Below are 22,366 nucleotides of genomic sequence, written 5' to 3' on the forward strand. Positions count from 1 at the left end.
GTTGTAGACTGTTGCTCTCCAACAGTCATGAAAGTTGTACAAATTCATAGTAATAGTAGAATTTTTTGATAGCTTTTTCCCTTTAAACCTTGAGTTTTTACACAGAAAAAAAAATCCACAAAAATACAGTTGGCATTTCTGGTGCACACTTCTTTACAGCCCATGCATTTATTTCCTTTTGTGTAAGACAAATTTTATGGAGCATCTACTCAGTTCGCAAAGTGTTTAGAATTGATTGTCCTAGTGACACGCTCTGCTGTTTTTATATCCACAATTTTACATGCATGACAAATAATTGCTATTCAGACATGCATTTTCAGGTGCAGAAGTGAAGGCTAATGTTTTATAATGTGGTTTTTGGTACATTATACTAAATGTAACTGACTTTATGAGGACACCTGCTAAAGGTTCCCTGTTGCTTTGTGCATAAAATAGATGTGCTCTTTACCCTGAAACTGCCACCCTTCCTCTATGTTTGCCAAAATCAGCCCTTTTCATCAAAAAAGGAGTAAATTTGGGCAAGTCTTTGCTCAAGGTTCAACTTTTTCAAAACTTTATTCTCTGTCAGTCACAAGTAAATACTTCTCATGATTATCTTAAAGGTGCTTTTAGCCCATATTTGATGGTCTCAATTTGTTACAATTTTAGAGAAATTATATCACAGGTAGCTGCATGAGGCATAAAAAATCCCCTTTGGAACTGCCATGAAAAACAACACCCTACAAATTGCTGGAACAGACAGAAAAACAATCCATACACTGGCATAGAACTCCTGGCATAGCGATTTACCATCCCTTACAGCACCAATTTTTTAACCAAAATGACTGCCCCATGTAGTACTCAATAAGCATAAATAATCAAGCCCATTAGATACAGCAAAGGTACCAAGGATGTAAAACAGCCAAAGCTCATCTATCTGGGGAAAAAAAAACACCAAAAAAAGAAAACCAAAGCAACCAAAACAAAACCAAAAAACCCCCAAAAAACCCCCAAAAAACCCCAAATACCATGCCATCCCCCAAAAAAATCTTTTTTTAAAAAATGGCTAATTATTCAGATAATATATTGAGCGTAGTTTCAGCAGCCAACCTAGACCACACAAGACAGTTCAATCAATGACTGAGAAGCTCCCAGCACACAGACCAACATGCAAAGCAAATAATGAAAGAAAACACAGACGAATAGTGATAAAAGTTGTTTTTTCTTCTTCGTCATGGGAAGGACAGTAAGTGAATCTGTTTTTACAAATTACATCTGAATTGGTACTTCACCATTAAATATTTTAGCACCAATCAGGCAGAGTAAAGACCAAAGAATACCGCTTAGTTTTTCTCTCATTAAACTGAAGTAGCATAAAATTGGGAATAGATATTTTTACTGTAGACATGAGAACTCAGACATGCTATTATGTCTTATAATGCCACCTAAACTTACGTGACACATAATATTACGTTATTATTTTCAGCATCACCAAAATTTTCATTATCAGTAATGTAAAGAGACATAAAACCTACTCTGAAGTCAAAATGTTTGATTTCAAGGCTAGGTCTACTTTGATGAATTACTTGATAGAAGAACTAGAACATCAACAGGGTTTGACTGTTTTTTTTTTGAACAGAATAATACTTCACTACTAGTAGGGGTACAGCATTTGTATCTTAAACATTCTATCATTCTGATTCTACTCAGTGCCAAACACTATTCTGCCAGAAAGTGAATGGCAAAGAGAGTATGATTCTGCACACCAGAGAGCATCAAGCCTTAATGTAGGACTCCAAAGCCCTACAAAATACAACAGAGGTCATATTGAAGAGTTCAGTTTAACATCAGTCAGACACACTTTACCGGTACTCAACTTACCTGTACATTAAGTTACCATGCAGAGACATTGGGGTAATCATTTTAGTAAAAAACATTATATGAATCAATAAACCAATCATTGGATGTTTAAATTTTCCCCTAATCCAGGATAAATTGAGTTTAGCAAAATGCTGGACTATTTTTTTCAGAACAGACACAAAAGTGATACCTCCAAGTCTTAAAGAACAGGTCAGTCACTTGTGTTATGGCAGCACTGTCAAGTGTGGTAGCCGAGTAGCTATTCCCAGTCATGCCATAATTTATTTGTTTAAGCTTAGCTGTCTGACAATAAATTTACATTAGCTTCAGAGGGAAAACTGATTCTGACATATTTCTCCTAAAACACCTGGACAGCAGTGATTCAAAACCAGAGAGTTCTATATTAAGAACTTAAATGAACTCAAAATCTTCTGTCCAGGTTAGCTGGTAGTAGATGCTGAAACCATGAAACCTCTGGAAGTAAAAAATGCAATTGCACATTCTTAGAGTTATAATATGAAGCAAGAATGCCATATCTCTCTTACAAGCCATTGTCTTGCATTCAAGATTGCAGAGAAAAAGCTTGATAACACAATCTGTGAAAATATGCAAAACCTGTTCTGAATGGTTTGACTCTTTCTTTAGTTTGAAATGTTTTGAAGCAGGCAATTCTGAATGATCTTTCAGCCCACCATCTTTTCAAAAGGTGATTCTTTATAACTCCTTGCACATTTGGTTTGACAGCACTATCATGACCAGTCTACCAAATGCTTTATGTTACCAGAAATATAGACTGTGAGCCTGACTGGAATACAAGAATCTTGAAATAACTTATGAAAATGTTAAACTGCCCTTCTACCTATCTAAAGACACAGAAGAGCAGTAACATGACTTATGAACATAAAAATCACAGAAAATAAAGACTGTATTGTTGAATTTAAAAAATCCCCAAACACTCAACCAAATAAAAGACATCAAAGTCTACTATTAAAATTCTATTTTTTTATAATTTATTATTTTATTTCTTATGTATTAATATTCAGAATTTTTAAATGGACAGTGAAACAAGTAGTCCAAATTTTCAACCACACTCAACACATGCACAAGAGATAAGTGACTAACATTTGTATTCTAAACAAAGCTTAAGATGGAAAAAAACTTGGAGTCTCCACATGAGAAACAGTTGATCTAAACTGCACAGTATGCACAGAACTTTCATGATTATGTGGGAACAGTAGAAGTGTAAGGGCTTATTGTTTCCATGGAAACTTTTTACCTACAGGATCCACCCACAGGAAACAACACAACACATCCAGATCCCTTAGTAAATGGACTTCACTGGGGGATTTCATAATGGTCTGTGAAATCAGAAGGAGCAGTGCCACACTTACTTCAGAGGAGAAAAATGTAAGCATAGAAAATTACATCTGGAATTAGAACCAAAGTCAGAGAACTGCAAGGTGTCCATCAAACGTAGTCCATCAAATTGTCAAAAGAACAGCATTCACAGATGATAGAGGGAGCAGGAAGGAATACAGCAGAAAACCTTCCATCAAAAATAACACTATTTTCATGCATTAAATGGTTCAACCATTTAATGGTTGTCCTGTGAAGAGGACCATCAGCAAACCAGCATTCAGTACTCTCACTGCGGCTAGGGAGGGCCAAACCACACTGCCTGAGTGGTGGACATTCCTCACTAATGAGACTTGAAACAGATTTCAGGCACAGCATGTGGATAGGCTGAGCTCACAGCAGCACTGCCCTGTGCATACTGTGACCTCCTTTCCTCACTGGAGGAGACAGCAGCAGCATTAGAGAGTCTTAACAAGCATTCCTGTCACTGTCCATCTGTAGCAGTGAGACAGCACTGTCAAATGGTTCAGGAAAACCAATTCACATTCCCACCTGTGTCTGAGCTCTTGCATTCAGAGCAGAAGTCTGGAAGTAGTTAGAAAATTGCAGATGCAGTGTCTTTCCAGGCACCCAGCGTTCACAGCTACCAAACTGGCTCTTTCTCTGGGCCACATACACTGCCTAACCACAGCTCTCTCTAGCTACCCCTAGCATGTGACACAGTGTACTCAGACATCCTGGTGCCTACTCACCACAACTGCAGGGTTCACTGCCAAAAAGGTAAACACCTATTTCACCAACACAGTGTACTATTTTCACAAGGTTTGATCAGTTAACCATTTGCCCTGTGGCAATGTCTTGCTTACCGCTGGAGGAGTCGAGTGATAGAAGGATTTTGGTTTCCTCTCAGAGTGTCTGAAATAAATGGAAGGCATAGCTAAACATAGCTACAACTTGGAAATACTAACATGGCATTGCTGTCTGACTCCTACCCTTCCTTCATTTTGTTCTTGCACTGAATACTCGACATTTATATCCTATACTGAAATGAAGGTTTCTGATTTCTTGCCCAGAAGCACAGGGAGCACTAAGAGAGCAAAGCGTTTGCTGCATCTTTACCCCTCTCAAAACAACAAAGCCATTGCAACAGGCTACTGCAGTAATGGTAGAGCACAGGTAGAGCACAGGATGGAAAAGTCTCCCTTTGAGCATTTGCAAGCACGATATTTTAAGAGAAATGACAGCGTGGGGGTTCCCTCTAACAAGACAAGCCTTTCTTTAAAATCAATAAGACATCACTGCAACTACTTAAAACTGTTTCAGCATGATGTTACTGCAAAATACAGCTGTACCTCAAATATATCTAGTGAGTAAACTAAAAGGGTTTCCTTAGGATCACATGTCAGGGGGTTAAGACATACAACACTCCAGAAGCAGTTACCTTATTATTGACACTGAAATAATTCAACCTTTTATTCTTACATAATCCTATGACTACATAGCTGGACACACTTGGCTAATAACTGAGATAAATGAAGGTATAGACCTGCTAACAACTGAAAAGTTTCATTCCACAATATGGATAGCCCTAAGAAACATATTCTGAACAAGGAAGTGCTTCCAATGCCTACACATACTGCTCCTGCTGCCACAATTTTAAAAGGCAGCATTGATAGGGAAATGAAGTCCTGAATTTCATGTATTCAGAGTCTAAGAGAAGAGTTGAAAAATCTACTGATACTTCAAAGTAGGTTGAGAGCCATTCTCTTATTAGTCAAATCATTCCACCCTGGAATGTAAAGCAACTGATAGTTGTATTCCCATTAAAAGTAAGGTTACACTGTCAAATCACACTCTCCAATATAAAATCTTGCCCTTTTTTTGAAAATAAAACCAAAACGAAACCACAACAACCAAAAAAATCCAACAACAAAAAAAAAAAAAAAAAAAAACTTCAAAATAATAAAGTTACAAATGTACATATAAATAGGAGCTAAGAGATGTGTGTATTTTATAAAAATTGTTTCTAGACACAAGAAAAAGAAGCCTCTGCAGCAGAGGGAAGAGGGACTGTGACAGACCTGGGTGATCTCAGTTGTGGTGGAACAATGCCTTCATCACTAAGTACAGAATTCAGCAGGTCTGCAATAACCATCTCATTTTGAAGGGTAAGAATCAACCAGTCTCGTGCAATTTGAGTAGTTTACACATGTGCACACTACAGAAACTAGAATTGTATTTCTAAGAAGTTTATGACAATTCTCTGAAGCCAGGAAGCTTCCAAAGCTGGTTATATGAGCTGAAAGTGCTGTCTCCACTAGACAGAAAATACTATTTCCCTTTCATGGTAAGATTGAGGAACATTCACAATGTCTTTGAGAAAGACCCTCAGAAGTTGAGCAACTGTTCTCTGACTTAGAAAAAAAAAATCACACCAAACTCAGCATTATTTTCTTCAGGGTTATGAAAAATAACTAAATATCACTGTCAACAATAACTTTAATAATATTTTAGTATTAATAGCAATAATTTTATATAATTTGATATGCCTGAATACAAAAGATTTTAAAGTTTCTTGTTCAGACAGCTAGATTCAGACAAAACGGGAGAAACTTATCAGGCTAGTATAAGTTTTGCAAAGCTGGTAGTATATTCAAGCAATGTGAGCTTCTGTTGTATTGTTTCTTAACTAATCAAATAGTTGCCAAAAACCAGATTTCTGACAGCTATCTTTAAACAGAACAAAATACAGTGAGGTATATGTGACCATGAAAGCTATTTTTAAAAATGCTTACTAGATACAAAAATACTTCTTTAAAATTAGTCTTGGGACACAGACTTTGCTGATGACAAAGTTCTGCCTTCGATAACTTACAGTAATTTCACGAATACAAGCAGCAACAATTTGACTTAGATTTTGCTCCTAAACCAGAAATGCGGCTAATACTCAGGAGCGGCTAATATGTGAATAATTTTCTGACATTTACAACCTCAGAAGTGCCAGCCAGAGTGCCAAGCCGAGCAGTTGCAAAGCCGGCATTTTGCAATTGTTACAAATTGTTACTCTGTTGCACCGCGGGTGGAGTCTGGTTGCCTGGGCAGCATGGGGGGTGGGGAGAGAGGAGGGAGAGTTCTTTCCTTCCCTCCTCTGCCGCAGCCCGGGGGAGAGACGGGGGGGCCCCGTGCCGCCATTGCCGCGGCTCGGGGAGGAGGGGGGGGACCGGGCCGCCATTGCCGCGGCTCTGGGAGGCGGTGGGGGATCCGGGCCGCCACTGCCATGGCTCTGGGAGGCGGCGGGGGACCCGGGCCGCCACTGCCGCGGCTCTGGGAGGCGGCGGGGGGCTCCGTCCCTGCCCGCTGCCGCCGCCACGGGAGCGGGGGGTCTCTGTCCCTCCCTGCCACCACAGGGCAGCACCGGGCCGTGGTGACCGAGCCCAGTGGCAGCGGCAGCTGGCCCCCAGCAGCCCCGCCAAGCGGCAGTGCCCGGCTGGGTTACCCGGCCCCGTCGGCAGCCCTGAGCGGGCCGAGCCTGCACAGCCCGAGCCGAGCCAGTAAACCCCGCCCTGCCGCCGTTCTGTTACTATTTGGCAACTTTGTTGCACGCAGGTCCTCGCTGCGAATGACAGAGCGGCTTATACTCGGGTGCAGCTTATTTATGGACAAAAAACTAAATATTTGCCAACACCCAGAGATGCGGCTTATACTCAGTGCGGCTTGTATTCGTGAATTTACTGTATATTTGAATTTCATTTGTAACATGCCAACTCCCCAGAATAAAAGCATCTCCACCAGGACAAACAGCTCACGGAACACTGTTCATAATGGAAGTCAGTGTGAAAGGTACCTACAATAAATAATCTGATGTTCAGCTTCCTGAACTGTATCCAGCCCCTGGTACCTATTCAGCTACCAGGTTTAGGTACTACAGCACATCCTGCAAACTGTCTCAATTACAGACACTGCTTCAATACAATTCAGGACCCAAGTAAACTATGAAACTAAAGTATAGAAGCTTATAGCTGAAGACAAGACAAACAACCACCAATTAAAGATAGAAAACTTTTGTGTTCATGGTTTTGGTTTGTTGGGGTTTTGCTTTTATTTTTAAAAAACACCGTTTAGCAGGAAAATTCTACAATTAATTTTAATATGGAAATTCTTCCTCTGTAAAACCTCAGATTAACTTTAAAGAGAAATCCAAGCCTAATATTTTAAACTCAGAAGCATTTTACAGTAGGAGGGAAAACTATACACACAAGCCCAATTCAATTTATTGGAACTGGGAATTCCAGATATAAAAGGAATTATAAAAGCTTTCTTAATGACACTTGTAGTCAGACTTCAGCAGCAACAAAAGACATGTGAAGATTGTAAGCACTGGCTACAAACATAAAGAGGCAGAAGGCTACTGAAATATGGAATCTTGAGCTTCAAATCCTTTATCAGTGAAAAGACCAATTTTAAAATCAATACTGGTATTGGATGCTTAATCAATACACAGAAATATGCTTTTACAGACTTGCCATAACAAGCCTGACCAAAAAAAAAAAAAACAACAAAAAAAAGCAACTACCATGCAGGCAGTAGCCTTTGCATAATCTTATCAGGAAAAGTAGGCTATAAAGAATTACATTATCCCAAAGCATGCTAATAAAAGCACAGCAAGGAATCTCTTATTTTCTTACTGGTAGCACAGTAATGTGTTTATTCACAGAAATATAAGAAAGAAACAATGTTTCAAAATTATAATAACAAACCCAGCATATTAACATTTCCCATTTCTCTCAGTGTCATGAAATTGCTTGTCATAAGCATCACATGGCAGACCAAAATAACAATAGTTCCCAAACAGGGACCAGAAGACTTACTGTTAAAGAACTTTATTTTCTAAAACATCTTAAAGATAACCAAGCATGCCACAAGCTGATTTATGGGTATACTTTGGGAGCACTTCAACCATTGATCACAAGAGCAATGTATCACCACAAAAATACAGAAAAATATCAGTAGGAAGTGTCTCAAACTGCAGATGCAGTTAGATTTCCATGCAAATATAACATTGAAGTCCAAACAACGGTCATGTCAATAAAAGATAAAATACCATACACTATTGATGATAAATAGGATTAGATTTTGTCATAAATTGTATGTGACATCATGTTCAACATCAGTTTTACATTAAGAAAAACTATGAAAAGAAAGTAATACATGTCAGAGTACATCAGTAATCTGATTCATATGCTAGAGCTTCCCTTCCCCATTCTCCCACCCCCACATCTCTTGCTGAATAAAAAAATCTCCTAAAAAGACTGTAATTACATGACTTTTCCCAGGCAGTTGTCATTGAAAAGAAACATCCTTATCCTTCCTGTAGAAAAAAAACCCCAGTGTATTTTAGGTAATAAATGACCATATCTACTTATCTGTTAAGTTATACCTAAGAAATTTTTAGAATTTGAGATATTTGGCCACAAACCAAAACCATTTATCTGGCTTATGAACTATTTCACCGATATCCTGCAATTCTAAGACTTTTATTCTTTGCATTACATGCCTACAGCCATTTTATTAGCACTGATATACATGAAATTTTCACATATTATTTTCAACCTTTGTTAAAATTATCAAAATCACTAACAAATTTAGCTACACTAAACATTATGCCTCTCTATGTAAAGGCAAAAACCAAACCAACCCCCAAAATAAAACAACCAGACAAAAAACCCACAACAAAACCCAATTGTTTGACTTAAGGTTGTAAGGCTATAAAACAACATCAACATGTAAAGCCTTTACCTTTTTTCTTAAATTACGGACATGTTTCAAGTATCAAATATCTCTGTATGTACTTCACAACTGCCATGAAAATCATTTAACAGAAATGGAAAAGCACTTTCTTTGTACCACCTAAGGAAGTAAAAGCCTTTAAAAATATTTCATCTATCACTACATCTATTTAAAATTAATAGATGTATTTAATTAAAAATTAAGTAGGCAACAAGTAAGATAACACAGATAAATGTAAAACAATTCATTCCCATCAATAACATTTAGCTACTGCTTCCTCCTTTAAAAAGTCATGTCAATTCCTTCTAAACTACTTACAAGCTTTAAGGCAAACATTAGCAGTTACTCTGTCTGGTACTTAAAATAAACATTAGCAGCTACTCAAAAGTGTCATTCAGAAGACCCCTTAGGTTTCAGTCTCAATTCTGACTTGAAGATCTCCTTATAAAAAACAAAAAATGCATGCTCTACACAAGAAATGACCATACACAATCTTGAGGAAAATATTCTTTTATTTTTTTTCTTTTTGGTACAAACTGTAAAATAAGACCACCAAGTTCAAATACAATTTACTATACTCCTTCATAAATGTCAAGTATTTCCCAGTATTTAACATTTAAAGTTTCAAAGTTACAGGTCTCATTCTTACTGCTTTTAAGAAGGCAGAACACGAAAACACCGCTGAAGAAAACAGAGGTCTGAAGTTTCCTTCACAGAACAGAACTGTGCAAGGTGCAGAACTAAATTTCATTACAAAGTACAATACACACTGGAGTGAGGAGTCCTCCTTGCAATTTATTGCATTCTGTGAAGTTCTGTGAGGGAAACTAATAGTCATCATCAGCTATGCCAGAATACAAAGCCCAGAGAAACACAGTAGGCATAAGAAGAAAACCATTTACCTGAGCAAGGTAAATGAGTTGTGAGCAAAGAATCAAAACTACAAATAAAGCAACAATAACATGGCTAATGTGTTATTTGTTAACCACAGAACATCAAATTTTGTAACATCTTTAGGAGGATATTGGGTGAGGTTTTAGAGCAACAGAGTGAGACTAATCACTATAACAAGCAAGTTATACTAGCATATGAATGTGTCCAAACACCATATTACAAACGTTATTTGGTTGGGGTTCTTTTCTTTTAATCAAAGTTCTGCAAAGTAACCCAATGAAGATTCACTGATGTCTGCCACTGCTTTCTTCATTAAGGTTATCTTCTATTCTGAAATTTTTACCTTCAGGAAACGTAAATTTTCCAGTACCATGTGTTGAAAACTGCTTAAGTTGAAAAGGTGTAATATCTACACATTTAGTTTGGCACCAAGGAGAGTCTTCTCTACTATATCACGACAATTTCTGGCTTTTACAAACTTGCTTCTATCATTCTAAGTGTACAACATTCAAGTCTGGTTTTCCACAGTTGTCATGGCATTGAATAAACATTCAATGACCCTTGCAAACTCTTGGTTAGTGTTAGTGTTTTTGCTGACCTTCACTCACCTGCCCTGCCCAATTTTCTCACTGGATGAAATTTTCTTTTTGCACTTAACTTACTTTAGAATAATAATTCATGTCCATACAAAAGCCAACGTAAACTGAGGTTACTTTATGAACTCCACAGTGTATGTTCATGACTAAATAATAAAATTATGAGCCCGAGTAGGCACTTTATCAACCATGTTCTTCAGGAACCATACACATTTCTTTTACCTTTTTTATTAAAGCAGAGAAAATCAAACAGAAGTTCAAGTTAACTGTTTAAATATTATATACATATAAAATGGGGGTCATATAATACCATGACATTGGTCCCAAGGCACTAAAGTCTGTGTATTAAAAAAGTAACTAAATTTGGAGTCCTGATGGCATAATTTGATCTTTAGGTTACTGACTTGATTCAGTTTAAACAACAGTTGTATTTGTAAACTCTTCTGGAAATAGGCATCCAAGAGTTTTCCTCTGTCACAGAAACCCAATTCCACACTTCACTATAAACTTATATTTCTCAAAAAGAAAGCTGAATTAACTACTTAATTTAAAAAAAAAAAAGCCCACATCATGTTGTGAATGCACTTTATACTTTAGTCTTCATTTCTGCCACAAACTTTTTCAACTTCAGTACTAAAAGAGTAAGAAAGACACCTTACACACTTAAATGTTTGGGGCAAAACTAGTAGCATTACTTACTGGTAAGCTTTCCTAAAATCAGTGAAACAAACTAGTAGAAGGTTCTACCTGTGTATGGAAATATAATGTAGAGCTGGTGCAATATGTTATTCAACGCCTAAGAATCTTCACTGCTTCATTACAGAAAAAACCTTCATTTTTAGGCGACATTCAAAGAGGCTCTATAGCTAAATTTGATTTAAATTCCATTGTTAGCTACAACTTCTGCTAATTATTGAGACAGATCACTGAAAAATTGCAGGAATAGCCTGCACTAAAATTTTACTCTCACAAAGGACACTGCATAGAAAGATTGCCTGTAAACACTCCCTGTAGCCATTGTTACCACACCTCTACTTCCAGTATTGTCCAGAGGTCCACTATGGGCACTTGGGGCTCTGCAGTGATACTGCACTTAACATCCTTAGTGATAGATCAGTGTTAGCCAATCATCTCTAAGTGTGTACAGACACATATTAAAACCTTGAGATAAAGCATGTGTATCAGCATCTAAAAATCACAGAAAATCATTATAGAATGAGTTGCATCATGAAGAACCTCTGTTGTGTATGACTAAGGCAGATTTATGAATTCACCATGAACTCGGAAACAGTTCACTGCATCCAGCTCTGCAATTAGACAGAATATGAACTCTTATTCATAAATTTTAATGCTGTTGTATGAACATAAAATTCTTTAGCAATAATAGCATTTGGCATACAATCCCAACAGTTGTTATCCCTAGCAATTTAGGAAGACCTTTCGGACATTTCCTTTTTTCGTGTCTTCCTGAACCTGAACCAGCTTGATGCTCTCAGCCAGAAGCCCTTTTAACTACTTTATTTAGCTTTCACCTCAAAATGCCTGCTAATGGAAAGGCAGAGGAAGCAGGTAGTTGTAGAAATAATATCAGAATACCCTCACCAACACAAACACTGAGTACCAGCTAGGAGAGTTTCCCTTTGTGAGATGCATACTGTGCAGGATTTGCAGGGGTAGATCACCATCTACATAAGCCTGAGTAGTCTCTGTCTAGACAAAAAAAAGGCTGGTTCACTACTCACAAATTACATCCACAAAAAAAACCTGAACATCATCATGATTTACATAAGTATATACTATGGGAAAAGCAGTCTTTACTGCTTGGTCTACTATCTCCATCAATGGCACCAGGGAGTTTTTACACTGTATAAATTCCAGCCACAAGCCTTTTAGGATAAGCAGAAATTCAAGCAGAATGATTAGGCTTTGGCCAGCAGACAGCAGTTTGGCAAATACATTTCAGTGAGTACCATGTACTTTAAGTTTGGTTGGGAGTTTTGTAAGGTTGCTGTTTGTTACTTTTTATATTAAATTTAGAAGAGAACTTTAATGAACTTAGTTATCCATGTCATTTTGCTCTTTTCTGATATATAACTTCCACAACATTCAAGAAGAAACTGCTTTCTGAGACACTGGAGTCTTGCTGAAATGAGGCAACCAAGGCCTCACAGAGGCAAAAAAAAAAAAAAAAACCCAACAAAAAACAAAACCAGAAAAGTGCATGAGATGATTCTCTCAACTCAAAATCTCCACATTTCCCCCACCCCTCTAAATTAAGTCTCACGTTTTTCTGACTCCTGTGTGAATATTGCATGTATTCTTCAGCTAACTCTAATGATCAAATTAAAACAAGAATGCCAGAGAACAATTTAAGCCAAGGTAACATGATCTATTTCTGCTTTTCACACCTTGAGCCTTAATACAAAAACAGTTTTCACCTGAACCTTCATCTTTAACCAATTAATGGAAGAATAAAACCAAACCAAAATTTTCCATTCCAGGACAGAAATCCCAAAATATTGTGACTCTTATGACTATGCTACCAGTTAACAACTGGAGACCACTTCCAGGGAAGGATGCTACTTACACCAAAATGCTCAAACAAGAAACAGAAATAATTTTCAGTGAACTTGTCATGGCCAAATATTGAGCAAAAACATTATCTTAAATTTAAAGATTAAAAAACCCCAACCAATACTTTTCCACAGTCACAGATACCTGTTATGAACATCAACCATCTGTTGAACTTAACAACTTCCTGAAAACTATGTCACACAATCCACAGGGATGTAGTTTGTCACAGTCTCTCAGACAATACTTAAAAGATATCATGTTTGTTTTCCCAGTAGTTCCTTGGTTTCCATACAGCAAGAGGAAAAACACAGAGACAAGAAACATGTCTGAAAAAGCAGCTGTCTATGTTATGTACATTTACTGCTATATCTATCAACAGACTACTTGTGTTTTGGGTTTGGAAGAGATGCTTTTTTTTTGGTCTTGCACAATACATGTTTAATCTATACACAGCAAAATAGATTCCTACAGGTAAAATCACCAATAAAATTGCGAAGATTTTCTGAATTTTTTGGTACTAACCATTAATGTAACAAGAATCTACAGTTTCTTCTTAACTGGGCGACAATAGCATACAGTATTTACTGATGAAACAACATTTCTGTACGTTTATGAATCAAAGAAAGTAAAGAGATAATAAATAAAACACTGATGTCTTTTAAATTGTAAAAAGACTAAGTCATAGACCTTATGCCAGTAGCACACACACATTAGAATGACAGGCTTTAGTACAGTATTTTTGTTGGTTTTAAACAAAGACAGGAATTTTATTAAAACTACTTTTTTATCCAACCTATTGGTAGAGAAACTGCTGCTTGACAGCTTATAAGGAACTACGACTGCCGATACCAGCAGGCTGCACTCCTTTAAACGAAAATATTAAAACCCCCTGCCGCAGTTTGTAACTTGCTCCAGTTAGTTATTTCACTTTTGAAGCAGGCTCCTTGTCTCCGTACCGCTATTTGTCCATCCCTATCGCTGCTCTCACACATCCCCGCAGCGCTCCAGCTGCACCCCGGGGCGCTCTGCAGCACTCCAGCCGCGCCGCATCCCGCTCCGCAGCCAACCCACTGCCTGCCGAAGGCACACTCACTCTCACCCTGGCCGAGCAAACTGAAACCTTCCTCTTACCTCCACTTCTTTGCTCTTCTCTTTGTTTGTGCCCAGTGAACTTCTCCCATTGCTGGCAGTCTCCCGCGCTGGAACTACAGAAATCTGCTGGAGGGGCATTTTTACAGAGCTGCAGGTTGCCAGTACCTGTTTGGATGCCTTACATCTTCACTCCCCCCGAGCAGCCCACCTGTATAATTGTTCATATCCTCTCTTTGCCAAGCTCAGCTCTAAATAAAAAGGGGAAAATATTATTTGAGAAATGGTGTAGCCAGGGTCTTCCATCAAAAGAAGAAAAAAAATCAACAAAGCAGAGTAAATTGCAAACACAAGCGAAACAGAGCAAACAAAGCAGTAAGTAAGGCACAACAATCCAGGGAGTTTCACATGCTGCGAGTGATGAGCGCAAGTCTGTGTCCCTGGAGCACCCCGCCATACCACTATTCCCCAGGAGCACCGTGGGAGACAATTCAATTTCTGTGTTACCTAAGAACTGTCATGGAAACCAAGGAAAGCCAGGTCTCTCAGGCCCTGCTCCGCGATCGCCACAGGCTCCCGCACTCGCAGCAGCCGCCGCCTGTCTTTGCTTCCCATCCGATTGCCCAGGAGCCCGTTGAGCATCCCCAGACACCGCCCCGCGCCCGCTAGGTACAGCAGCAGCAGGCTGACAAGCTTAGTGGCCTATTTTGGAGCCAAAATCTCCTCCTTTAAAAGCACAGGATAGCTTGCCGTGTCCTTCATGCGTCTACAATAATCTGCTTAGGTCAAAGGATCTGCCTAGAAGTGAGGAGCAACGGTGAGCAGCAAACGAAGTGTAAAAAGGAAGACAAGACTGGGAGGGATTGCAAATGTGCCTTTCTGAGGTTGATAGTAAAAAGTTAACCCTTCGCTGCGCTCGTCTCTTCCCGAGACTTTCCCAGAAGGCAGCTCAGCAGGATGAGGCACAGGCAGACACACATGTGCCTCTACAGTAGTCACACACTGGGAATGTCACTCAGGTGAGCTCCTCTCTCCCAACAGCTCCAGTGCTCTCAGTTACTGCGGAGCAATACACTCAGGAAAACTGTTTCAGCACTTCCCCTCCCCTTATAACTATAGAAGAAAATCCCGGGTGTTGTATTACAAAAATAGATACGAAGAAAGGAAACTATCATTTATACTTCTCTAAAAATTTATTATTCTTGAGAAGTATTAGGAATGCCAGCAAAACTGATTTTGATTAAAAATAGTAAAGAAATTATTAGATCAGAAGTCAAATTCATAGCTGTATAAATTATTATGTATAAATAATGCACGAATGAAAAAAAAATCCAACACCAAGAACCAACAATGTTTTAATATGCTGTCGATTAAAGAAAAGAAAATATTACCCTAGCCCTGAAATACATCATCTTTATTTCCAGCTGTACTGAGTGGCACTTAGAATTCTGGCAAGATATAGTAGCATTATAAACAGACTGGATTCTCTTACAAAGCCATTGGGGAGGATTTAAAATACTGTCGATTCACTACTCCACTACTTTAGTTGCTATTTCTCAGTCTGAGTTAATAGAGCTTACAAGGGACTAGTCTGAGATCAATTGAGATCTGGTTCAGGTTGCCATCCTGGTTTTATGTCACTCATTTAAACTAAGGTATATAGACCGGCTGTAATAGAAGAGTTTATAAATGCATTAACAAAGAAACATAATCTCTAATAATAACAGATAACATAATAGTAAGACATGCTGCAAGACTTGTGTATGTGTGCATATCTTTATATATTTATAACATACATATTCTATATATCTATAGCCATGGAACAGATTTACAAAGAATAAAACTAAGTCTACTGCCATTTACACAGTTCCTTTTATACATTTTTAGCTACGTTTTACATGCTAATTCAATTTTTAATGTCCAATATTCCAAAATCAGTTTGAATGTATGTTTAAATAACTTCTAGTGTAAACAGGAAGATTTTCATGAATTTTGAATATAAATAATGGAAAAAAAATACAAGCTCCAGCTCTACCAAGAGAGTGGTAAATCAAAAATTCCTTCCAGAAATATTCAAAGACAAGAAATGTCATATAACAAGCTAGTAAAGTCTAACTGTTAATTTTAAACTCGATTATAATGTAAAGGAAATTCCTTTTTAGTTCAATAGAATGTTTTAAAGCTACAGGAAGAACTTTTTTCCTTCCTCTGAGGCCCAACCAGATTAAGAATTCCTAAACCTGACTCTGCTTTGTCATGATAATCACTCACCTCTTTGATAAAAATATTGATAGAAAAGTAGAGGGTTTGTGGTATTAAAATGGAACCTTCTTGTAAATGTGCTTTCATGTCTAGTTAAGCTTAAAAAAGTCAACCTGCCTTTTGATACTGTGCCAATAATTCTGCATTTGAAATCATATGAACTTGAGATTTAAAACAGAGATTTCTGGGTTAACCAGTAATCTCTTTAATCCCATCTATGTCTGTTTTAGCCAGAAAAAAAGATCTTACAGGGTGTGATGTGCTTAGTTCTTTTCAAAATGATGCATGACCCCTTTTCCTCCCAACAGCGAACCTATAACATTAACATGTATATAACAAAAAGCCCTAGTTCCAAACAAGGGCTGTATTTTAACATTAGGTAGGTCCATGCTTGCATTCTGCTTAACTGTTTCACTAATTACATTTCTTCATCATGTGGAGACTTCAAATTAATGTCCAACTGCCTTGCCTATACATATGTTGAGCATGGCTATTCTCAGCCTAAGTGCTAAAACAAGTAGCAGAACAACCAAGCCTCATACTGCTATACCTAGAAACATAGAGATCACCACTGCTCCATGGTAAGGAAGCAGTTAGAAAATACAGGACATATCCAAATACACATTGTAAAAGTCAGTGGCAGAGGTGCAGTTGGGATAATTTTTCATTAAAATTTAGTTTAGTCTTCCATCTTTGCTTTTTCAAGTTTATTATAATAGAATTATAAAAATACAAGTTTTGCATAGGTATTATTACACCTATGATCTCAGAACACCAGAGTACATCTTAAAGAAACAAAACTATTGATTTCAATTTACAGAGTCCCAAATTTGTAAACAATGTGATTTTATACATACACACACAACCCTCCTATTTAGAAAATGTATCTACTTCCACTCATCCTCCATGTGGTGTCCTATTCAAAGAATGCTAGTTTTGGCAAATGTACCACCCGAAGAGTCATAATTTCAGAGCCATGCCTCATCTGAAGGACAGTGTGACAGCTGCTCGGTGAAGTATGAAGCTGCTGTGCAAAGCAGCATGATAGGGTTTCAGTCTCAGGAGGATAACAATAACAAAAGAGAACTGGTCACCTGGAGCAGGTGAAAATGACATTGGCAGAGAAAAAGAGTATGTGTTTGGTATGCACTGATTGATTTACATTAATATAATTCATAATTTTTGAAGCAAGTAACTACAGAAGGGAGAAGTACCACCCCTCCCTCCTCTTACTTATTGCTTGAAACCCTGCTAATCCCAGCTCAGATAAGCCAAGGAATCCAACTTTATTTTCAGTCATCCAACACATAACCCCTGGTACATATATTATGAAGAGTATCAGTCAGATCTTGGTGGCCATGAAGAAAACTAAGACAAAAGGAATAATTTCCTGGTGTCTCACAATGTAGGTCTGCTCCCTAGCTGTGGACTACCCTGTGTTTCTGCTCTTGTCTGCAATGCTCGAAATCTTTTCATCTATTCCCTCCACGCATGACTCCAAGAGAATAGTGTCCTCTCTCATACTCAGGACACATACATTCCCTGCGCAAAACACCCTAGATGCACATCATAAAGAATGGGATCAGAATTATAACCCTACATACACACACACAATGTTTTTAGTTTAATTTAATAAGGAGTACATCATCTTCTCAGTATAACCATTTACATGAGACTACTGCTTAGAACTATGAAGACTGATCAGCTGTGGTAAATGGTTCAACCATGGTGATGCAAGTGCCAATGAGAGAATGAAAGACAGCAATACAATTCTTCCATAACACAATTGCAAGGATGTACTAGTGTACTGGCAGTTCACTGGCACCTTATACATAATAGCTCTGCCCATCACTTATAGACAAATTTGTACAAGACTCTTGAATTGAAAAAAAATTACCTACATAAATGACACTATCAGAAACAAGCAATTCTAGCTCTTTTTTACTCACATAAAATCATCTTTAGATGAGATGGGCTGTAGCTTTTATATGATCTTTCAGCCAAAAGCTATATTGAAGTTTAAAAAAAAAAAAAATAATTGTAGACATAAAACACAAGGTGGTTGTTTGGACTGCACATTATTTGTCAAAAAGACACATTGGCTATGAATACACCATATACAAAAAGGTATAGACATATAAGAATCACTTTCACTTTCCTCAAAAATTAAACAGAAGAGTTACAAACACTGTGCATGCTATGTTCCCTTTACTATCTACCAGGTATTGCTTCTCTTGTAATTACAACTTAGGTACAGAGACGAAAGTCTGAACTGTACAGCAGCTGAGGAAGCAAACAGATACTAGTGGCTAGGCAATCATCAACTGGGATGAGTACAGTCACTTTACCTAGCAGAAGCTCCTAACACCTAAATTAAAAGTGCAACTAGCAGTAGTTTAATGCAGACCAAACAGGACTGTTATAAATCAACCCTTTGGGCTTCCACAGCATCCTGAAGCTGACACTAGACCCAAATTAAGTTTCCAGATAAATGAAAAATTCATTTAGATTTTCCCCCAACCCTTAAGCCTACAGGAGCACTGAGTTAGTCATGGAATTAGGGCAAATACGAAAGACATCTTTACCCAAACACAAATATTCCAAAGCAGCAGATTCCAGATGGGAATGGGAAAAGCTGTTGTTCTCTGCTATCTGAATGAATATGTCCTAATACTGTTCTGCACTGTGGGCTGGCTTCAAATGGAGGAACATCAGGAATGTAAGTTTTCAGCAGAACTCATGTTCAAGTAAGTCCTTAGCAGAAGCAAAATTTAAAAGTTATTTTAAAACGTGAATAGAATTTGCATTCTTCACAAATAAGAATGAATGGCTGTGAGACATCATATTAGAAATTGCTTTTTAAATGCCGCATGAAGTTGGTATAGACTTGAATGAAGCCATCATGTAACTAGATCCTCAAGGAGGTTTTGGCAGTTTTTTTTTCTTGCCTCCTCCAGTTTTGCAATTGACTGAACTTGCTGAAAAGTACCACATAATGTAATATGGTGCATCAGAACAATAGAGGTGTATTAAAGGTATTAAGGAGGCAATCAACTGAAAATTTCGAACTAATGTATTTGGATATTTTTCTATGTTGCCATTCACAGGATATGGTATGTTATTACACATCATTTCATCAACAGCATTACTAAGCACAGGTAATCTTCCCCTCCTCTGAGAGACTAACACAAGTCAGTGCAAACACAGAGGAATCTACTTGCCACTTGCATATTCTGTGCAGCTATATTACCTAAGCAGAACATTTCAGAACATTTCCAGAACATCTGAAAATCCAAGGTCATGGAATACAAGTCAAAAAGCAAGTTAAAAATTAAAGAGTAATAACTGAGACTGAATTAAAATATGACTGGTACCTCAAGTAAAAGTTTACCTAGCCAAAACTTAGATTGATGGAAGTGAGATATGAAATGACAGAATGGTGATAAATCAGATAAAATGTTGCCCCAGCTATTAAAAACAATTTTCTTTGTTATCTCCCAGCAAAGAGAATTAATCCCAACTGATTTTCACTGTCAAACAAAAAAAAAATTTATGGAGGCCTCCAGTGCAGTGTTTGCACTAAGTTTACTTTACTTAAATTCAACCATGTATACTACTCCCTCATCACACTACAGTGTCCCCATGAAAAAGGGAAAGAGGAAAGACTTGTAAAGTTCTGAAAACTGTCAGTAACTTGAACAGCTCATTTACAATTTAGAATTTTTGTTTAAATATAATAAGACTTAAAAAATTATCAGAAAAAGTCAGTTACAGTAATCTCACGATTATAAGCTGCACCATGTTGACTAAAATTTTGGTCCGAACCCAAAGTGCAGCTTATAATCAGCTGCGGCTTATATACGGACAAAGAACGCAAAGTTGCTGTTTTAGTTTGGAGGACTGGTGTCTGCTGAGAAAGGCAGAAGCTTCTCTTTGAAATGGAGAATGTAAACCTCCACCCTCCAAATTATTATAAATTTGAAATCAAGCGGCTTTCCAATGGGAATTAGGAGTAACAGTTCTTTACTAGGGAAATTAAAATAGAAACACAGTACTACAAAGAAACAAACTCCAAATCCTGACAAAGTCAGAGTACAACCTGACACCCTGTCAGGCAGGGTGTTGGTAGCAGTCCCATTAAATGGTGGTTGCAGTCCTTCTGCAGTGACAGATGTGATTCAGTTGAAGCAGTGCTCCTGTAGAAGGTGCAGTTTGCCTCTGGAGGTCCAGTGGTGATGTAGAGAAATCTGGTTTTCCTCTGGAGTCCAGTGGAGAAAGGGGCTCCCTTAGTGTCCCAAAACCTCTGTTTTTATTTTGGTAAGAAATGTTGGGCTCTTCCCCCTGGCTGGAGCAACTCTCAATGGGATGCAGTAATTTTATCAGTCACACAGTGGGACTCAATGGGCCATTAGCAGAAAATGACTCGCTGGAGGAAGGATGGGTTGTGAAAAGATAAAGAAAAATGCCCTGCCTGATTTCAATGGATGGTCCATTAGCAGAATATCTGCCGTTGAGATAAGGATCACTGCGCCCACCCTCAACAGATGGTGATAGAATAGATACCTTTTATCACACTCTGTATTGTATCATGCGGCTTATAATCAGGTGCGGTTTATATATGGACAAATAATGAAAAGTTGCCGGCACCCGGAAGTGCGGTTTATACTTAGTGCAGCTTATAATCGTGAAATTACTGTACTCACTTTAAGGCAGAATGGGCAGACTATGTATTTAACCAATTTACACTAAAAAAGAACTGAAATTATGCTGTTAAAGTGTCCACTGAAGAAATTATTAATACTATGGTGACACTTAGCTACTCACTACACAGACAGGACTCCTACTCTGTTCATTCTAATTTGCAATACCCAACTTGTGTGTATGCCCGCAAGTACTAAGAGGTCCTATAACCTCTGTAGTACAGGTGTGAGGAACATCTATCTTCACAATGAACTCTCAAGCACACCTCTGCTTACAAATGTTGCTGACTCTCGGCAATGTAAAGGCAGTATCATTTCATAAAAATATATATTTATATATATATTTATAATATATAGAATTATGTTCCTGCCTTTGTAATGGTGGAAGTAATCTGCATGCCATGCTGCCTAGATGCTCATTTCCATCAGCACACAAAATTTAAATGGTAGTGTCCATGTGCCTTTTCAGAGTAAAAAGTAAATAAAGTCATTGCCACACAAGTATTATTTCTCACTTCTAAACGACATACATGAAAAAGGCATTTAAACAGCTCTCTAACATAAAGCGGTTGACAGTCTTTATGTGATAGAAGCATCTAAATTTAGCAAGCAGTGGAATACACCTGCTTAATTTTGGGTTAAAAGCTGCAAACCTGAATCCATTAATTTTAAAGAGTTCTAGCATTGCTTGGTAAGAACTCAAGTTCTTGGCCAAATTTCAAAGCTGTCAGACAACACAGGAGGACAAGGGCACAATCCTTAAAGACTTGGACAATTTTTAAAGTGAAAGCACGAGAAACAGGATGAAGTTCAACAGTACAAGCAACCCAGTTATGGCACTGGTAGAACAGGAAAAAGAAATTGGACAGCAGCCAGGACGACAGACTGATTAAAGGATCATTCTGGATCAGTGTATTCCTTTATGAAAGGATGACTGAAAAATGCTGCTAATCATCAGCTGCAAAAATGTAAACATAGTCCCAGGGTGCACCAACTAAGTTATTTCCAATTCTTCTTAGTCCTGAACAAAGTACACCAGTAATTTCCTCAAATACTAGACTTATTTTTTCTCATAGCCTGATCACCAACATCAAAGAGGTTCTGAACTTGAACACAGTAGGAAACTGTTCTAGAAAACCTGCATAAAAGAAAATTATTTGATAAACCACCTGCTTCTGTTACATATAATTATACTGGAAGACCAAGAGTATTTATTTTTAATGCAGATATTCAGGAACGCAGTATTATGCTACGAACTGTGTTCTCAAC

At 37.8% G+C, this 22,366-nt stretch overlaps 1 protein-coding gene across 6 annotated transcripts in view; it reads right to left on the reverse strand.

The window, feature by feature from the left end:
- MARCHF1 (membrane associated ring-CH-type finger 1) overlaps positions 1 to 22,366 on the reverse strand; it is a 262,292-nt gene that overhangs the window by 136,370 nt on the left and 103,556 nt on the right. The window contains exon 1 of one of the 6 annotated variants that reach the window (XM_033061053.1): positions 14,178 to 14,238. The exons of the other annotated variants lie outside the window; for them this stretch is intronic. The gene's annotated coding sequence lies outside the window, so the exon portion shown is untranslated. Of the gene's footprint in view, positions 1 to 14,177; positions 14,239 to 22,366 lie in introns of those variants that run through there. 6 annotated transcript variants of the gene reach the window in all.

This window comes from Catharus ustulatus, chromosome 5 (assembly GCF_009819885.2).
Source record: "Catharus ustulatus isolate bCatUst1 chromosome 5, bCatUst1.pri.v2, whole genome shotgun sequence".
In the NCBI taxonomy this organism is placed as follows: Eukaryota; Metazoa; Chordata; class Aves; order Passeriformes; family Turdidae; genus Catharus; species Catharus ustulatus.